The sequence below is a fragment of the Vollenhovia emeryi genome, unplaced genomic scaffold (genome assembly GCF_000949405.1).
Source record: "Vollenhovia emeryi isolate VEMERY1.0 unplaced genomic scaffold, V.emery_V1.0 DF939150.1, whole genome shotgun sequence".
In the NCBI taxonomy this organism is placed as follows: domain Eukaryota; kingdom Metazoa; phylum Arthropoda; class Insecta; order Hymenoptera; family Formicidae; genus Vollenhovia; species Vollenhovia emeryi.
This window is the reverse complement of record NW_011967216.1, coordinates 1023873-1044466: the sequence shown is the minus strand read 5'-3', so window position 1 is coordinate 1044466 and position 20594 is coordinate 1023873. Positions and strand designations below refer to the sequence as shown.

General features: G+C 48.4%; 1 pseudogene; it reads right to left on the bottom strand.

Moving 5' to 3' along the window:
* Positions 1-7011: 7011 nt before the first annotated feature.
* LOC105565697 lies at positions 7012-19473 on the bottom strand (annotated as a pseudogene).
* Positions 19474-20594: the final 1121 nt, after the last annotated feature.

Sequence of the window (20594 nt, the reverse complement as noted above, 5' to 3'; positions counted from 1 at the left end):
GCGATGCGCCGCCGGTCCCCGCGTGATTACCGCCAACTGTCGAACCGCGTGCCCGCTGTCGATTAAATCCGGTATTTAGGCAGCGCCCTGGAAACACTGTTGACTCACGGTCTCTTTTCTCTTCCGCTACATTCAGGGTAGCCGCACGAGGGTCGCGGGCTCGTGAAGACGCTGCACGCGATGCACACCTGAAAACAGAATTCTCTTTTGACGAGAGTCGAAGTCGGAGAGAAAACGACATGTTGGGTAAAATGACTATGTGTAACGAAAAGTGCGCTGCCAAACCCGATACTTTCGGAAAGTTGCGACAAAAAAAAATGGCATATAACTATCGGAACACATCTGTGGAGAGATATCCGTTCAGTTTTCTCTTTTCTTTTTGTCACGCTACTTGCATCATTTTTTTCTTCATCACCTTGTATTGCACAAAGTTATCTTTCGACTGTCTCAAAGAACTAGCGTTTTCCGTACTGCAAATGTTTCATCGTTAATTTCATTGTTCGCCACGTGGCACATCGTTTCGTTAGATTTTATACATTTTATCTCATATGCGGTTGACGGCCCATCATTTCGCGCAAAATTAATTTGCGTGTTGTTAATGGGCATTACGAAATGTGCCATAATACGTCCAGCGAGTAATCACAATCCGGCGGATAATCGTCGTGATGAAGGGCTTGAGGAAGGACGAAAACGTCTGCTGCGCGCGACACCCCCGTAATCGCCGCGGCGGCATTAATTACTGTGTTTAGAGATAATTATGAACTAGCTCGCCCGTGCCGCATTGTGCCGCTCGTCATCGCTCGTACCGCTTCTCCCTCGCGCGCGTGAGCGTGTGCTTATTTCGGCGAGAGCAGAGGAGAGGAGAGGAGAGGAGAGGCTGCAGGTACGCGATCGCGTGTGCGTCGGACACAGGGTGCGTGTGCCCGGACGACGGATGTAAGTAAAGCCGCAGATGCAGTCTTTGTAATGCTAATGCCTAGTTTACTAACAGCGCAACGCGTCACCCTTCTGTGCGGGGTGGGATAAAATCGTTCCCTTGTTTCTCCCTTCACACGTAGCGCGGTGTCTATTTTTTTGTCTTTTTGCGCGCGCGCTACACTCGAAGTGATTCAGAGCCTAATTCGTGAGCTACATTTTCACGAAATTTCGCAACCATGAAATGTGTATTTTTACATTTGCGGGGAGATAAGATTATCCTTTTCTCGTATTTAAATAAAAATACACCGCCTCGCATAAAAATTGAGCGATACCCGTTTGTCAAGACGACGTGGCACTAAAGGGTGTTACATGGAAGAAAATATGAAACCTCTGGCCGCGACCGTTCACCCTCGAAACAAGATCCCGCAGGAAGAGGTGGGCCACGCGGGAGCTCTTGACGATCCGGGCCGCGTTCTTCTTTAAATATTGACGGAATGAGATAAACGTATAAATTACCAGCCACCTCTAGAGGGCTTGATCCTCCAGCGGGCGTGCCTCCTCGTATCTTACACGGACGTTGATTCGGGTAGTCCGGACCACCAGCGCCAGAAAGGTGCCAAGATGCATCGTCTTGTTCACCTTTTTGATCTTCATCCCCGGGTCCTCGCGCTGCTCGTTGGCAAGCCGTTTCCTCGAAATCTGGTATCAATTACCTCGTGTAAGCGTACAAGCGGTAACTGCCGCTGGGACGATTATGAACACGTTAATGGTCCGCGTCCCGGGACGCCGGGTGTGCCCGAGATGCACGACAGACACCCACCGTGTAATTTGGTGTTATTTCACGTCCGCTCGAACGCGTGCATATATTATATATCTATCGCGCTGTGCCGTAACCATAGGAATCTTCGCGATATCTTTACGACGGAGGCTCGCTGCTCGTGTCGAAACTCCGAAGGTGAGGATTATTTTCCATCCAAGTGAACTGGTATATCCTTTTTTTGGTTACCCGCAAACTTGGCACGAAGAGCGACAATTTCTGACTGAATTATTACAGCCGCGTGTATTATCAAATTTATATTTTTATAAATTACTTATATCCGCTCGTATTTGCAAAACTTACGCGTTCCGGAATAGCAATCTGGCAAGGTGCGTTCTGCCGTTTACATAGTTTCCCATCGCACCCATCCGAGATGCATCACGAAGTGTCAGAACATACGTCATATCGCGATCGACGTGTCGACGGGCAGATCGTGCGCATTCGTCAGCTCGCGCCTGCTCCCCTACCCTGTAAACCGGGTTCAAGGTGCCCCGGAGAAGGGGGCACCTCTAGGCTGAAAGGTCTAAAAGACGGCCAAGAATTTCGCATAGCAGAACCCCGGCACGACGTGTCCGTCAGACGATGAGGTGCTAAGTACCCTCTGGCTGATGTTCGGTCAGCCGAGAAACTATTTCTGTTCCCGGTGGCAAAAAGGGGCCGGTGGGACGCGCGCAACACACTCGGTCGGCCGCGGCGAGGAACGCGTGCGATTCGGCCAACAGGTGCTTTATACGCGGCTGTCCGTGCAAGAAGGATCGAGGAGAATTGTCCCCGGGGTCCCCGGCGTGACGCGGGCACCTTTCCACACTCTCTTCTTCGCGCGTACGTAGATACGCAGGCCCAGTCACGATGACCGCCGGCCGACGAGAATCCACGCGTCTTCGGCCGTTTATTGAACGCGAAACACCTTTTGTCTTCCACAGTTTGTCTGGCGTAATCGCCTTGGACAAAATAACCCGGCAAGAAGTAACGGATTATATCTTTGGACGTAGTCACCGTGACTGTGTGGAGAGTCTGGGCGATTCAGATGTCAAGAAATAGGAACTTGATGCTGTTTATTATTGCCTTCGTATCGCGATAACAATCGAAAGCACTTTGTCCCATTCCGTAAAAGTTCGAAAATTTATTTTATTTAACGAATGTAGACGTATACCCGGCTGTGAAGCTCAACGCATGTTGCGATATAAATTAAAGAGACTTGTCCTTATCTTCTTCTTCCAACACGTCAGTTGGCGTATATTAATAGAATTAACCGAGTAAAAAGCGATTTTACACCTTAATTATTAGGAAATATCATCACTTAATATATTTCATAACTTGCCGCACATTCCAGTTTATCCGTTATTCGCAATGCACAGAGAGCGTCGTATGCGAATCACGGATTACTGTAGCAGCGTTTCTTCCATAAATCTGCGTTTTGACTCTATCCCTACTTCCGGCACGTTGATGCGGCAGCGGGAGCGTGTCGCGATGAGAGACTGTAGAGAAACAGAGAAAATAGACGGGGGAACGAGCGAAATTGTCGTGAGGATGTTGCCGTCACCGAGGCGAGTCGGATTTAATCGAGGCGTACGCTATTACTCCCGCGTCGGTCGCTTGCTGGTACCAGGCGGACCTCCTCGCCAGGTGTGCAGAAATCACCGCAGCAACGACACGGTGTGCACCAGCATCACCGGTACCCGCAACAGCCAACCTCGGGAGTAGGAGCGGCTCGCTAACGACCCCGTGGAACATGGATGAAGGTAAGACGGAAGGAGTGCGGGCGAGGGAGCGCGGGTGGGTTAAACTTCTGGCTTAAATATCAATCAGCGAGCGAGCGAGGACGGCGAGAGGAGAATCGACGCGGGCAGGGCGAGAGAGAAGGATACGAGAGAGGGGGAGAGAGATAGAGGGAAGGGAGGGACGACGGTCCCGGTGGTAAGGCAGAACCGGTGTGTGACTCGCATGCCCGTGTGTCGGGGCACCTCTTCGCGGGTGTTTAATTAGCAGCTCGGCAAACCAGACGCCATATACTCAGAACTCAATCAGATCCCTTCATAAGCGCACCTCTGCTTGGCCCTCGTATGCATAATGCACCGTCGCGCGGCCGTTCCACGCGCACGTACGATGTCCCTCGTGTCGAACTGATGGAGTACCGAGAGGAGGGAAAAGAGGGATAGAAACTCGTAAAAGTAATTGAAAATTGTCGTCGTCGCGCATGTTATTGCGTATCAGCGATTCCTGCATTTTTACGACTGTTTGGAAATAAAAACAAATGTTCTTACGGGTATTGACGAGCAATATCGCAACATGTTTTTTTAATTTCAATTAGTTTTAGGTAAATTAAAAACGTCGTGAGAATTAATATGTCGATTTTGCGACATCTTATATATTTCGTGAATTATATTAAAGTATTTTTCCGTTGTTCTAATTATCAATACTTGAATAATTGGGATTGCACGAATAACATATACTATATATATAGAAATTGCAATTTGCAAAGTCAGGCTTAAATATATTGCGCGGTGAATATATCCAGGGTACCGTTGTGTTGTTTTCGCGCAGCTATATATACCGAGAAGACGAACGATGCTGCTCGCGGCTGTTTAATTAGCAGCTCGGCTAACCAGATGCCATTTACTCAGAACTCAATCAGATCCTTCATAAGTGCATCTCTGCGGCTCTCGTATGCATAATGCACAGACGCGCGAGTGGCCCGTTCGCAGCCACGAGATGAACAACGCGGGCGAAAGAGTAATTAAATTCTGGTATTGTGCTTCGAGATAATCGCATCCTTCAAGCGAGGGTACGTTGAAAATAAGCTTAACGACGCGTGGTTTTAACGCCGATTATTATAATTAACGATCGCATCGAGTCATCTCTCAAAATTGCGCGAGATTTTTTTCCTACCGCGAGCGCCCTCATTACACGTATCGCGATTCGTTCCGTGTTCGGGATACTCGCGTGTCCGCGTACCCTTAAGCTTAGTGTTAATTAATAATTGCTCGCCAGCTCTCTCGACAGAACGTTTAGCTCGATATTAACATTCCGTTAAAAGCGGCCTGTATGCACCTGTCGATCAAGATCGCGCGTTCTCCGTTTAAGTCGGCCGCTCCGATTACGTCCGCGGGAAAAAATGCACAAACGAGCCGACCGCTTGTGTTATTAGCGGAGAAACAGTCCACCAAGGTGAAAATTCATTACGCCGAATGACCGCTGGAAACGATTTTATCAGGGATCGGCGGTTTCGGCTCTCGTAATTACCATTTCAAATGCTCACCTCTGCCCACCCGGGGCACAGCGCTCGCTCTCGACGAGCGACTCCTCGTTCCCTTGCACCGGGTGGTCCGTTTGGGGTCCCGGGAGGTAGTGGGCCAAGTGTGGGCTTTATTATTTAGTTTGCCTGTTTCGGTCTCTCATCTCCTCGCGCCCTACTGGCGATACTTCTCCCTCCGATCCGGGGAGATCCGTTTGCGCGTTCACGTCCGCGTCTATTCTCATTCTAATCAGCTACGCCGCCTTTTCTCCGAGCTTAAGCCTTCGCCTCTTCGCGCCTCTCCCAGCCCGTACGACGGACGGGGCCCTCCTTTTTATTATTTTAGTGCCTTCTTCTTGTGTCGTATCGAACGACTCCTCCGCAGAGTACGCAGGACGCACATCGTCCTTATCCCTTTGGCCGGGTGTCAGTGGTCGACACCGCCAACGCGTGACATTCGCACCAGTGGTGCTCACCGTCTCCTTACCGATCTCTCCACCGAGCCGTCTCGCGCAGCCTGGAGCGTCCACTGTTGTTTCGCGGGCTATTAATCAGCAGCAAGCTCGACGTTGCGTTTTTAACGCCCGCGATCGCGCTTAGACCTCGCCTCTTTCGGTCGCTAAAAGTAAACGCGCCAAGGGTGATTTACATTCGCGCAGGCGTATTGGTGTGGAGGATTTATCACCGTTTTGGCAGCGGCACCCACGGATGCTAAATTAATTTCGCAGCTTTTTTAAATTATTACCGTCTACAAGGGATTTATCTTTCGGTCGCGCAGAAATAATTTACCAGGATAACGAAGCAAATTTAGCCTTTTTTTCCCCACCATTTCTCAGTACCACCATGGTATCGCGTTACACGATATTACACGACATTGGACATAATTGACTGATTATTAGGAAATTGGTAGACCGAAGGTAGTCTAATTTTTCGCTTTGCATACACGAAAGTTTCTTGAAAAATTTATGGCTATATCTTGTCCAAGTCTCGAGACCCGGCTTCCGAATCTCTCGGAAAAGAAGTAGTCAAATTTGTAGCCCTAATACTGAAATCTATTCCTCGCACATAGTTCTGTCCGGTCGGCGGCGTGATTAGCATGCAGGTAGCCTCGATCTGATGACTATAGAGAGACGCCGAGGCGGTGGCAGTCACACGCGAAAAATCGTAAAATGCGTATCAAATGAAAAATCCAGGAACGTGCCGAATAACAAGCGATAGCCACCTCAGCAACGCCTATAAATGGCGATTTCCTCGGCTCTCGTCCGTCTTTCGCGAGAACCTTTGTCTTCGCCGACACGAGATACTTGGAAACGAGTCTTCACGCTGCTGATCGTAGGATTTAATGACATCTCGAGCCCCTTTCCGGCTGTGATCTGCTTACAGATGTAATCCACATTTATTCACACGGAGACGCAGCGCGGCAGATTGACCGGCGTAGAGAGTAGGAAACTCAATTTAGTACTTTTTCTTCTCGCGATAGTAGCGTGTATTCTTATTATTACTATCTTAGTTATAATACACCTATAAGAGACCATAATTATCGCGCCATTATCGTGGCACTAAAATACCAACGAGGGAAATAAAATGTAATACGCAGACGTCGTAAATACTTTTTCTCGCTGGGCTCTCTCTGGACCGCCATTATCGAACCGTTTATCGCGCGCATCCGGGTCGGCCGGAGGAGCGAGGGCTCGTCACGCCAAAACGAATGGATAAATAGATCGGCAGGAGGACGCGGCGCGGTAATATACGAGCGTACGCATCCGAGAAGTACCGGGAAGGAAGAGTCGTCGGCGGTGTATACCCGCGCACCGGGTATACATAACGTGGCACCGTTTGTGTGCCCAGTTAATTACTCGCGTAGTAAATTATCGGGTAATGAGGTGCCGGGTTCGAGCCCGGGGCCTTTTTCTCGTCTCCCCTCCGTCTCTGTCTTTCTCCTTCTCTCTGGATACCTCGCGAGGCGCTGCCCTATCCCCGTTGGACACCCTCCGGTGGAAAGAGAGAGAACCAATAAATCCGCCAGGGCCTTAAGGAGGGATATTGTTAGTTGTAAGGTAAATCATCTCCGCGGCTCGAAAACGGCCTCCTCACCTCGCCGCGACCTCCTCTCCTCGCCTCGCGAGGCCTCGAGGAGACGTTTGTTACCTCGTGCACGCCGTTTCTGCACGATACTTTCTGCTCAGGCATCGCCACTTCTGCCTCTCTCATCTTCTCGTCCTCCGCGACCCCCGCACAACAGTCCTCGGTACCAACGAGTCTTCCTCGTAGTCAGTCCAGTTAGCGTCAATATGCGGACACATAGCCTCGTCATTAGCGTCATCGGATTCTTGATGCCTGCACGAGCAGACCGTAACGCGCCGGCCCGAACCGCGAGATTCGATCGGGAGGGGCCGGATTTTTCGAAACTTTCTGCTGACGCCTCTCCCGAGATGTTACGCAGGTGTGTCCGTGGTAACGAGAATATCACCAACTATAATTTATTACGGAGACGGTGTATTCCGAAATGTAATTTAGGTACTGCATGTTAGGAGATGTTATCTTTCAATCGATACTTTTGTTCTTCCGCGACTTTTAACGTCACTGGGAATATATTAATAATTTTGAGTCGTTTGGCGATACTTTCGACTGAATTCGGAGAATTAGGGGTATTTTCTTACAATACAGACGTGATTGCTGTGCAATAGATAATTTCTGGGCACATGCATCATTTATTCCACGTAGTGTCTTAAACGATCGGATATGTGAGAATATTATTAACGATAGCACGGCGGAGGCGCAAATCAATGATGTCACGATAAAAGTATCCAGACGCAAAAGAATTTTAAGACACCTTCCCATGGGCCGTCTTTCTTTTATTTCCTCGTGGTCAGTTAGTTTTCATATTGGAGCTAGGGCTTCATTGCGAGTGTCATCACATTCCTAACGCCTGCACGATCAACCTGTGCCAAGCGTGAAGTCATCCTGGGACCCGCCAACAGTGCCTTATAGCTCATAGAACGCAACGGCGTAGCGTGACTGGCGCTTTATTCCGATTAACCACGGCAAATTATTCTTAAGCCGGCAGATATGTTGTAAAAATAATGACACTTCCGGACTCTCCCCTCTGGCCCGACTTGTTACCGTCGATTTATCAAACCGACAAGGGAACCTAACAAACTGATCATCGCCATTTCTTCGTGGTACCCCCTTTTCGTGGTCACTTAGTGTCACAACACGTGGACACACGGACCCCGTCATTAGTGCCATCAGATCTGTAACGCTTGCACGACAAGTCCTTACCACGCCGTGTTCCACGAAGTCCTGTTACCGTTCTTGAAATAGAGCCTCGAAATCTCTATCTATCAAGCGCATCCTTTTTCTATTTCTGATTTAGGGATCCATGGGATACATTTGTATAACGAAAAAAAAAAACTTGATTTGTGCAGTTACAAGTAACATTGATTTAAATACACAAATACATTCTTCGAGACCTATCCAGTGGCGCGAGGAAATAATTATTTCCTAAATGCTGTATTTTTGTCTCGATAACTATCTCGGTTAGCAAAGCGTATCTCTATTGAGAAAAAAATTGAGGTAGCCAGCGTAACGAGCGAAGAAAATGATTGCTACGCGCTTGAAGGAAATATCATTGCCTCTCATCGAAATGCATTACTAGTCGTGCGTATAATACTGTGCGTAGTAATTAACCTTTCGCGATATCGCAACTTTCTTAGCCGCGGGTTTTTGTGATCGTATATATTTTATGTATACTATCGGGTTTCCCATCCATTGTACGCTTCCTGCCACGCCTACGAGCCTTTCACTTAGGTATATTCGCTGCAACTGTAATTAGACGACTTTATCAATACTCATTAGAACAATCTCTCACGGGCGACTCACAACATTATAATTCTCTTAAATTGTTAGATGCTCCACGGACCGTTTTCTCCCGAGATTTCGGCTTTCTGTTCGCTCGATAGTAGAAGTTTCCTCGCAACGACGTTCTATGAGTTAGAAACTATTCAAATTACAAATGATGAAATAGATATTTCAATAGTCGTCAACGAAGTTGCGCTCATATCTTCTGTTTTCAAACGGGATATTTTTTTTCTGGAAATTAAATGCCTCCCTTGCGCGAGTAGACAATAGATGTACCGATCGAGATCTGCCTCGGAGCCTCGTGGCAAAAGGAAACCACTAGCTTTCAAGGTGGATACCTTACTAATGATTCGCCAGGACTCACCATCCTCTACGCGTGACGAAGTATCTACGCTCGCCACGTTGTTGTACTAAGAAACAACTCCGCTGCACCGGAGTCATTAGCAACACGATTGTGTTGCCTTCTGTTTAACGAGCACCCTCCGGAGCCCGCGACGACATTATTATTTGCAATAATTTATTTCATCTACATCGATGTATATCGCCTCGTTGCATTTCCCGTCTTACGATTTAAGTCAGTCGTAATGCTTCTTACTATGCTACGGCAGTTTATTTAGCTGTAACAGCTTGGTGCCGACTTTGTCAAAAAATTTTCACGCGCAACTCAATAGAACTCATTTACATAGATATCTTACAATCATTATAGGCAGTAATAGTTTTACTCGAATATTTTGAATAACGATAATAAGACATAATAATACCTATGTTACTATAATGACGGCTACTTTTGGGTAGACATGTCGTTTGAATTGAATGTGAAATTGTGTTACATTTGTGCACTGTGGAGAAATTTACGCGAATAATTTAGATATTCACGTTTACTGAACGTGAAATATGTAATTTGACGTTCGATTCGTCGAAAGTACGACATAGCGCAGTTTTCATAAATCAACGAAGAGTTGGTATTTTTGCTCTGATTATAAATATTTCAAATTGGTGCGTAGAAGAGACATTATCGTGGTTGATAATTAATTATCACCGGCCGATCTTGATTTAGGCTCTCCTTATCGAGAAATGCCGTTATACATCCGGTTACTAATGTCGAGAGTATCACGATAATCGGCACATCGATCACGGCACACCGTTTTAATTAACCCACGCTAAATCAAATACAATCAGATTACCATGCATATCTCTTCTATGCATTAATTGGTAACATTTATTAGGATCGTGCCCGGTTAAATCGTACGGCCGAGCTTTCACGTGTGCGCTCCAACTGCTGCGATGTCCGCGACAATAATTTTCCATCACATTATTACCGATTAATTATAGCCGCGTCACTTCTCTCATAAATTCTATTCGAGTCGGAATTCACAATATGGAAATCGCGAATTAATTTAACGTATTATCCGAGAGATGAATTCCTACGTAAATGTCACGCCGGTAACGTCCCAACTATTTGTTCTGTCCGGTTTTACAATGTCATTTAAATTTCGATGAGAGCCATCGTACGTCGGCGACGTAAGGTCGCATTTAGATCACTATCGGCCAATAAGTTGCCGCGGACTGACCGACGTAAATCACACGCGTTCGAACCGCCGTTAGCTCGCGGATCGCCCCGCTTGTCCATGTGCCCGTCCGTGTATCGACGGCGCGGCATATCCAACGACATACGTAATAATGATTGGCGAAGCTGGCAATTACCCAGCGTCTCTCGTAGCCCCCCCGTCCGAATTGTCATTCAGCTCGCGAGCGCCGATGCCCGTTGTTCAACCGCGGGGCTGACTGGAATATTATATGATCCTCATAACAAAAGTGTGCCCGTCTCGAGGCCTCCGCTGATCGCTGACCGTTCGGCCTGCCCGCTCGTCGCTCATCGTTCACCCGGGCTCGTCCTCTCGTCTGTTGGCGCGAGCCGGCACGGAGGAGCGCGGAATTTGCTCCTCGAAAACGTGGCCTATGGGTCTGATCTAGCCGGGCCGGGCTCTTGTTCGCGCGAGCCTCGGCGGGCCTCGGGAAGAGAGCCAATGGGATTGTGCTTTGCCTACTAGTGGCTGACGTTATAGATTTTTTTTTCAACTCCGCGAGTCTGGCATCCATGGGAACTCTTCATGATGCGCCGCTCGTGAAGCCGTTCTCACCGGCACGTCGCTCTCTTTCCCTCGGTTCACGTCGCACGCAATTTTTCGATCGTTTTCGTCCGCGCTCAGGGAGAGAAAGAGAGAGAGAGAGAGAGGGGGGGGGGGGAGGTTGACCATCGGGCACCTCGCCGTAAAGTCGTTTCCACCAGATTGCGCAAGGAAAGATATCGATACTCTCCCGCTTTCCCTTCCGTTCTTTACTAGTTCGTCTCTTACCGGCCGTCTCTGCGATGCCGAAGCATCTTTCGCGGAATGCAAATGTCTTCCCACGCCATAAATTATTCTCACTGTCTTGCCAGCTATGCTTTTCAACGGTATGCGCACTTGTACACGATCCTCTTCGCTCGGACGTGCGCGTCATACCGTAGCTGCGAAATATCATTCTGCGTTTGCTAAACTTGCACCGGCTGATCCTAAAACATGCAAATACGACTAAGAACGCGAATCGTTTGTCAACTGGGGCACGCAAGCTTTAATTCGAGCATTTTGTAAAACGGTCCGGGCGCGTACGAGTTCGGCTTGAGAATCTGAAATTCCCCCCAAAGCGCTCGGCGAGCGGCCCGAAATTGCGGAACCTCAGTCCCGCGTTTCGCGGCCCCAAAGAAAGCCGTAGCATCGACTAAGAATGTAAATCGTTCTTAAACTGGCGGCGCATAACGAATACAAATTCTCGCGTAACCGCTCGCGCGCGTACGCTCCATGACGGCATTTAGAGGCGTAGAAGAGGTGGAGTCCCCCGGTACGGGATTCGTGCGTTCGGCCTGGCGTTGCGTCTCGTTGCGTTTCGTTGCGCTGCCTCGCCACGCCGCGGCATACACTCCACCGTCCGAAACTCAAGTACCGTCGGGGGGGAGGGGGCTTTATGATCGCGAGGGGGCCGGTCCGCGACTTGACTATCGTAAAAGTCATCGCGATCGATGGGCAAAAAGCCGTTTGGCGGATGATCCGGCCGCGTTGCATCGCGCTGCATTTAGCCGTCACGGGAATGCCCATCATAAAAACGACGGTGGCGGCGCACGGTACGAGGGAATCGCCGGTTCTTCGTCGGCGGCCTATAAAATTCAGAAGACTGAATGTAGATTTCAGGGCGGTGTATCGTTTGACCGCCTTGCCCTCGCCCGGTCTCTCGCGCGGCCACGCGGCAGTTAAAGTGCGGCGCGGATATAACGACGAGGAATATTGCCGCGTTCCACCGTCCGGTGTGCCGCTGAGATTCGTACCGACAGTTCGCACGTACTCGAACAATCGCCGCGAAGTACAATAATTACAACGGCCTTGCGGTAGCCGCCTCTCTCGCACTCTCGGCTCCCTCTCGCTCCCTCCATCTCGAATGCGCCCTGACGGCGACGCGACGTTGGCGAACAAAGAGTCGCCCGCGAGCCTCTATTATCGGACGGACGAACCAAGTTCTCTGTCACAGGAAGATGTTCATCGGCAGAATTAAACGACAACTGTTGTTGCTTCTTCTACATCTAACAAGGAAGCATCCGTCCCGCCTTGAATCCAAATGAAAGCGCACAGGAGGCCGTAATGAAGCTTTTATACCTTCATATTGATTTACACTCATTACTTTTGTTCCCTCCATCTAATTGTCGCTATCGATTTCATCAGGTTGTAAATATGCAAGGATATTCGAAGTTGTTCGATATAATCAAACGTCAGGCAATTGTTGGACGACTTTAATAATTTTTTTTACTTCTACACATAATCGCTGAACTAGAATAATCGTCTACCATTAAAGTTAATTTATCGCGCATCGTAGTTCACCTCACAGTGCAGCTTCTGTTATTACACCCCTTTCTTTTGAAGACTATTCCTGGCAATTCTCTGGATACGCTCGACACTCACGGTTCACCACGTGTCGCGGTGTAGAAGGCCGAGAGGGAAAGCAACAATTCCAAATAGACGGTAGTAATAATAACGTTCCACGGTATTCTCTGTATTAGGGATAATTGGAGGATGAGCCGCAAACGGCAGCGCGGGTTTATCCCTGCGCGATAAAAGTCCGAGGTGGAAGGGAAGTGCCGGGCGGAAAGAGGAGCAGGGGAAGGGGGGGGGAGGGTACACGCCAAGGAGGAAAAACGCGAATTCCACGGGCGGAGGCGCGTCCGGGAGCATTGGGTGGAACTATGAAAGCGGGTTGTACAATAAGCTCCTTCGGAGGGATTCGAGATAGAGCTAGAAATAGTGGCGGTAGGAGGAGGTGGGACAGACAGACCAGTAGACTGAACTACAAAGCGTCCACACGGCCGTCGGCTACGATCTTTCATGCGAAACGACAGATAGAGTAGGAGAATCGAAATATAGGAGGAAAGGACTGCGAGAGGGAGGCAGGGGAGGGGGCGACCGGCCAGGACGACGATCCTGACTGCGTAGGCAAGGAGCACCGTCAAGACATTATCCACTTACAGGGAATTATCCTTCTTCTGGCAGGCTCGCAGAAGGCTCGCGCGCGCACACGCGTTCTTTTTCTCCCGTTTCCCTTTATCTTCCTTCCACTCTTCCTCCTCCTCCTCCTCCTCCTCCTTCTTCTTTATTCAGCTGCCGGAAAAATCGTGGTGCGGAATCGCCGCTACCATTGTTCAGTGGGCAGAGGGCGAGAGAAAGATCCTGCGAGGAACCTCCGCGAGAACAAAGGAGCTGCGATAGGGGCAGCAGCAGCGAGAACAGAGGCGGGATGAGGTTCCGCGCGTTTCCCCCGCCGTTCATTTGAGTGTTAATCGCCGGCCATCAGGCAAATTACCGGCCCTCTCGGTACACAGAGAGCAACTGCGTGGGTCCTCCTTTTTTCTGGTCATTGTTCGACGGTCTTCGGGACCGTTCGCGCGCGTAACGCGCCCTTCTCTCGCCGGGTCCCTATGCATCCCTGCCGTCCGGAACGGCTCCTCCGCTTAGCCGGCCGCCCTTCCCGCCCTTCGTACGAGAGGCGCAGGTTGTTGAGCGGCCTTGCGCAAACCTGTAACTCAAACAAACGGAAAATTCGTGCCGCCGTACGTCGGTAATCGCCGGCGCAATTCGACAAAATTGCCGGGTCTGCCTTAGGCGAGCGCGAGCAGCATCGCTTATCTTTCGCTCGTGGTTTTTTTTTTCGCGTGCTACATAGCGCGCGCTTACCCGCGCTTACCCGCGCTTTTCGCATTATTCTCTCTGTGGTCTGCTGCGTATTGTATAATGTTTTCTCGTCGAAGATGAGCTCACTCGTTACACATTCCCATAGGTACTGCGATTCGGACCGAACTTGTCGAACAATTGGTATAAACGACCTGACGAGCGAACAGTTTTAAGCGGGCACTTCGGCATCTCTCGCAGTTGAATCGTTCCCCTACTTGCTTTTCATATTTTACTAGAACCGCTTTTGACGTTTCTTTTTACAGACTATTTAACAAAACAAGCTGACAATCCCGAGTCGAAATTTTGGTACTATTTTGACACTTTCACGGATAATTTACATCTACTTAGCTGATCTATACACTTACATAGACCAGCAATAACCTACTTTGATGACATTATGTTATTTTACTCCTCCCTTGAATCTTTATTTCTAAAAATTTATTATGGTCATGTTCTGTCGTTCGTGAAATTAAGATCAGCTCTTTTGATTTACCATACTGATTTACTGGCACAACTATCGCTTGAAAAGGACCAAAAACCATGGTCGAAACGTTGTGAGTTTAAATATTAAAATTTGCCAGACATGGTCGAGTAATCTTCTGAAGTTTCTAAAAATTTACATTAGCTCCTATTTAAAAGGACCTACTTTAATGCTAAAGTAGCAAAAGTAGAAATTTCCGACACTATCGGTTTTAAAGTAGGAGTAAATTTTGTACTTGCAGTTTGATCTCTTTTACTGTCTTAGGTCCTACCATATAATAGAATCAAAGGTTCAACACAGGGCCAAAATTTCGACTCGAGAAGTTGAGAGTCTTATCATCGATAATATCACTAACAATAAGTCGCATCGAATTATCGCAACGTAGTAAATAGTCTCTTTTTTTTGGAGGGGGGCGCAAGAAAACGTACGTATTACCGAGCAGCGAAACGCGATATCTCGTAACACGTCATACTCGTATCACACGGATACAACGGAAAAATACAATACGGTGCGCCGAGCCGATTGAATGCAAGTCCGCTCGGTGAAATGCGCGCTCGCCGCGCGATTTATGGGCGGCGGCGCGATTTCGCTTTCCAGTCGGCGCGCGAAAACCGATGCGGCTGATCTGGATTCGTGTCGGGCGTATCGGGAGCTCGTCGCAACTCGACGCGGATAACTCTTGCCGGAGCCCCGGGGACAGGTATACGCGAGGCCACTCAGGGTTCGTGGGCACGAACAATCCGGCAGGGGCGGTGCGCTCTCCCGAGAGCGCGGCGTGGGAGTTAAAATCCACGCACGCATAAATTAAGGCTCGTACGCGCGGGAGCGCGCGATAAGTTAAGCGGTTCACGTAGACACCGGTAATTATGGATGCGTTTAAGTCGCGGCGGTCCTGGTACCAAAAATAAAATAATATACGTGAGCCGGCGTTTTTATCGCCGAATTAAGGGCGCTCCGCCGGGACGCAGCCCCCCGTTGTCGCGGCCTTATCCGTTCTCGCATCTCCCCGTCTCCGGCGGAGGAGAGGGCCAGATGTAACTTGGTCTCATCCGATGCAGGAATATTTAATAAAAGGCCACGCCGTAAAGCGATGCCCGGTGTATCTTTTCGTTAAGCAGATCGGCAAGTGGACGACGATTTTGCTTATGCTAAGAGCTTTTACGATCTAAATCGCTATAATTCGACGAGCCTCGCGACACGTATAAGTGTTTATTGTATGGACTAATATTAGGTACACGTGACACACACTTCGATCTGTCTTGCTCGGTTCTATCTGAAATCAAACTGTCAGTGAAATAAACGCGCTACGAAATTAGCCAATTTCACTCCTTGACCAATATTGCTGTCGATCGATCACTAATCTGTATTATTTATGGGCCTATAATATCTGTTCTGTATAAAAATGGAATTATTTATTTTATCTATGCCCGTAATCCAACAACGTCGGCAATTGCCAACGCGATTCGTTTCTCAGCGAGCGAGCTCGGATAAAGAAAAGAGATTTTCCGACAGTTTATTACCCTATTGTCTACCGTAGCGAAACGATTTAACGTGGTGATACGCGCTTATCGAACTAGCTACCGACTTCGTGACATTAAAATTACCACCGGATTTCGCTAAACAACCGGCCGACCGACAGGCCGGGAGACATACAATCTTTTCGCAATTTCGTAACGCCCTGACCGGACAAGACGGAGCCAACACTCGAGGTGTGCGCGCAGAGTCGACGTCACTACCGGCCATCGGCGATTTATCGCGATGAACCTCTGGACCCCCCCTCGACCGGGCTCCTCCTCGCCGTTCCTCCGGAGCGCGGTGAGTTCCTCCGGCATTGCAAAAGGAGATCGTCGATGCGCGGAGAGCGGCGCGACCGCAGCCGCGCGGCGGTTATTATAAAACAAAAGACGATGGTCGATGCCGATAATAAAGAAGGGGTACGCGCGCGCCGATGCGTCCCCGTAGGAGCGAGGAGCGCGGCCGACGATACGGGAGCGGGACACCGAGAGAGGCGATATCCGCGAAGGAGGCAGCGGGCGCGAAGGATGTGGTTCCACGCACCGCGATCGACTTAATTCGCGCGCTGCCCGACTCTTTTTCCAGCGGTCGTTCTTCCAGTCCCCCCCGCGCGCACCACGTTGCGATGTCCTCCTTCAGCGTTGCCCGCGGTTCCCTCCCCGGCCCCCGCGGTTCCCTCGTGACTTTCTTATTTAGTACTCCTTTACGTGCTGTGCCTTCTCTACGTTCTCCCTTCTCCGCCCTCCTGCTCCTCCATCAACGCTGGCAGCCCGCTTACCGCCAATCATCATTTTCAATTCTCCGTGGTGCAGCGCCTCCGCCACCTTCTCTCTCCCTGCCCGTCCCGGGCATCGTCCTGTCCCTCCGCCACGTCTACCTTTTGCCGTTTCTCCTTTTTTTTTTATTTAAGATGCGTGGCCCCGTAAAAAAACTTAGGAATATTATTTCCGAGACCGAGGAACGACTGCTGGCGGTTCCGGTCCGTGCTGCCGCCGCCGAGTCTTCTTGGTCGTTAGTGCGTCGCGATTTGATGCGCAGACGGCTGGCCTCTTCGGTAAACGAACGTGTTAAGATCAGCCTCGCTGTGGGGAACGTCAAAAACCTACACTAAGATGCGAGCGCCATTGCGACGTAAACGTTTGAAAAAGGCAAGCGTAAAGTGATAAGATAACCGGATGTAACGCGTGAACGAAAGAGAGGAGATCCTGCTGCAATTTTTTTTTCTTAATAAAGCTTGCGTTCTCACAGTCCTCTTCTACAAAATCACTCTTGTTTGAACATACATTTGTCTATCGAAATAATTATTGCACAGAGTTGTGCTAAAATCCTTCAAACTTACACATGTGCATACACCTTGCACACTCGCTCTTCTCTCAGTCCTACGTGAAACCAGCTAGTAAGACTAAATATCTGCATCGCTTAAGGTGATATGATTTGCGTTCTCGTAACTTGTTCTCGCGTGACATCATTCCGTCCGCAATGACAAAGAACGGTGATTTCTATTCATTAGTATTCAACGTCTTTCGTTTAATGGTATCAGTTGTTTCGGTATTACCGCTTCCTCCTTCACGTTGTATACCCCTCTTTCCTGCCGGACGGAGAATTCCAATTTCTACTTACGTGCATTTTAACGATCCGCAGTCGTGCAGGATTGTCGTGCTACGTAAGGAGATTCCGTCAACCTAAGTGGAAACAAACGAACGTGTGTATGTACATGCACGCGAAATAGGAGGAGCCTGCTTGACAGAGGTGGAATCCGTGGGACGTTTAAGAGTATCTTCACGAGGGCATAGATCCGCCTTCCTCCGTATCGTTGCCCTCGCGAGAAGAGCGAACGTCTCGTTGTACCGTCGCGTCGTATTTCGTACGGACCATCGCAAATTGCGAATATCGCTATCGAGCAAAAATGGCGATTGTAAATGGCAATTCGTATCCTCGGTAAATCGGGACCGAGCGCGTTCTCTCTGCTCTTCATTTTCTTCTAGTTTCCATTTATAGTCCGACTTGAACCATGCGCTGCGTGTATGTAGAACGAAAATGTTTTTGCGCGCGTAATTAAAACAAAGGGGGGGAATACAAAGAGTGAGAAGCAGACTGATATTTCATTAATTTAATTATTAATTTTATTAATCACCCGATGAATTGTTTTACAAATCATCTCATTTATTAAATTAATGAACATTATAACATGAAAGAAATAGAACAGAGGAAAGAAAATCCAGTTTAGAGAAAGTTTCAACTGATCGAGTATAGGGAATTGCGAGGGGGAAACCGCTGACCAAAATCTTGTACACCAATGCCCAATAATGCCCCAGCAAGGCCTAATGCCCAAAAAATGCCTAGTAATGCCCAGTAATGCCGCAAATCTGTACACCACAATGCCCTCAGCGGTTTCCCCCTCGAGGAATTGTTAAAAACAGGAGTCTTGAGGCGTGTTCGATTGCATTATTACATGCCGGTTTGCAGTTTCGAACGCTAGGCCACCATCTTAAATTCTACGGCAACTGCTAAACGAAATAATTATAATTTTATCAGAGGCTTCTATAATACATATTACAATATGTTCTAAAATCTATTAAAACTAGATATGTTGGTTGAATCGAGCTCGAATCGGCAATTCTTCTTTTTGCTGATATTCGCGACAGTATCGACCGCGCGTATGCAGATTGCATACGAAGATGGGATATCGTGTTTCTTGGTCGCGTCCTCGAAGAAGGTTTCGTATCACGATAAATCGTCCACGCCGGTGACGTTATTGATACAATGGTGTGCGTTTAAGAGCGCCTCTACGGCTCGGTTGGACCCACACCTCGCGCTGCAATCCTTCGCCGTTCGCTTACGCCGATTTCTCTGTACGATTGGACCCCTGCACCCAGTTCGCACTAGCGCGAGGACACAGAGACCATTGGTGGAACTCGGTGACGATGGTGTTAAGCGTCCGCTCGTTCTCTTACCCGGTCGCTTCCCTCGTCCCGTCTTTCGTGCTCTGCTATCTGCTCCTCTCCCCTTCTCTCTTCCTCCCTATTGGTACGAACTGTTAAGAGTAAGGTGCTTCGACCGTTGCGGACTGGTCGGTCGGACGGTTCGATGGTTAGCCGGTTGGTTGAACGACCTAGCCCGGATCCGCTGGCCGCGTCCATACCGATCGCCTCCTTCTGTCTCTTTCCTCGCCTTTCTGACCGGGCCCATACCCATAAATACGCTCTGCGTATATACAGCCGTCTCTTTTCGATACATTTTAACGCCCAGACTCGTAATTCCAGCCGGACGCACGCGGAGCGCCCACCTTTTACACCCAGGAACATGTCTCGTTGATGGCCGTCTTGCGAATCGCAGCATCTCCTGGTGTAGCGCGTAATCCTAAAAGTATTAAACCCAGATAACTGTCCACCATTCTTAATCATATCGATATTAACGTTTGGCGTGAAACGTGCGATGGAAATTGAAATGGTATAAAATTAACTGAAACAGCATTCATCGTAATGATGATTTGTCGAGGCGCGATCGACTAGCAGCGCCAGGAAATATCACGATTGCACGTGCATGCTTCGAATAATATATTGTTATGTAAATCATAAAATATATTATTTATAGATAACAGAATACTTTTCGATCATACAGGCATATATTTGCATATTGTTAAGTTGAAAATCGTATATTTTGTTATATAATAGCAATTGCTGCGTCACAGGATTCCGTGCCTTGAGAATTTACCGCTTGTATTTGTTTCCAAGCATTCTCATAATTGACAAAGCTGAAAGGCAGGAGAGGTTTATGAAGTTAGTATACGCAATGCCAGTGTTGGCTTCAGCACAAACGAACGAACGACAGTTTGCTCAGCTGACGGTGATCTGATGAATTAATCTCGCGAGCTTTTTATCTCCAAAAGCCACGAACAGCCTAAAGGTTTGGTTTGTCAAGTTCATGTAAATGTTTATTTAACGGTATTACATTATACGCTTATGAAGCAAAGTTATAAGGAGAAAGTTATAATGTCGATTTATATTTATAATGTCTAATATTGCCAGGTGTGTATAATTTTCTTTTTGTAGCTCCGATTTGTAAGTGCATAATAATCGTTTTTGTATTACGCGTGAAAGAAATTGATTGGTCAATTTGTCACGTCGCGTGTGCGCTATTTTCTATTTTAACTAATTACGACGAAAGAATTTGATTATGATAAACCTTCGATTGGCACGTGCACATTATCGATAGGAGGATAATGCGGTTGTAACGCACGACGAGTCGTGTACCTGTCCGACGACAATGATATTCCATAATTGTGCTCACGCGGCGTGAAAACCGATTTAATTCGATAAGAATATTCAAGTGCAGCGATGAAAAGGCACTGTCGTTGACTCGGGCCGTGCATGAAAATAACGGAACTAACGATCGAGAGGCTTGCAGAGGAAAAAGGAGAGAGAGGAGGGGAGGGGGGGCGGGACGGGGCGGGAGGGGGTAGAAAGAGTGCCATTAATGGCCGTAGCTTCGAAGAAAAGGTTTCATAGAAACCAT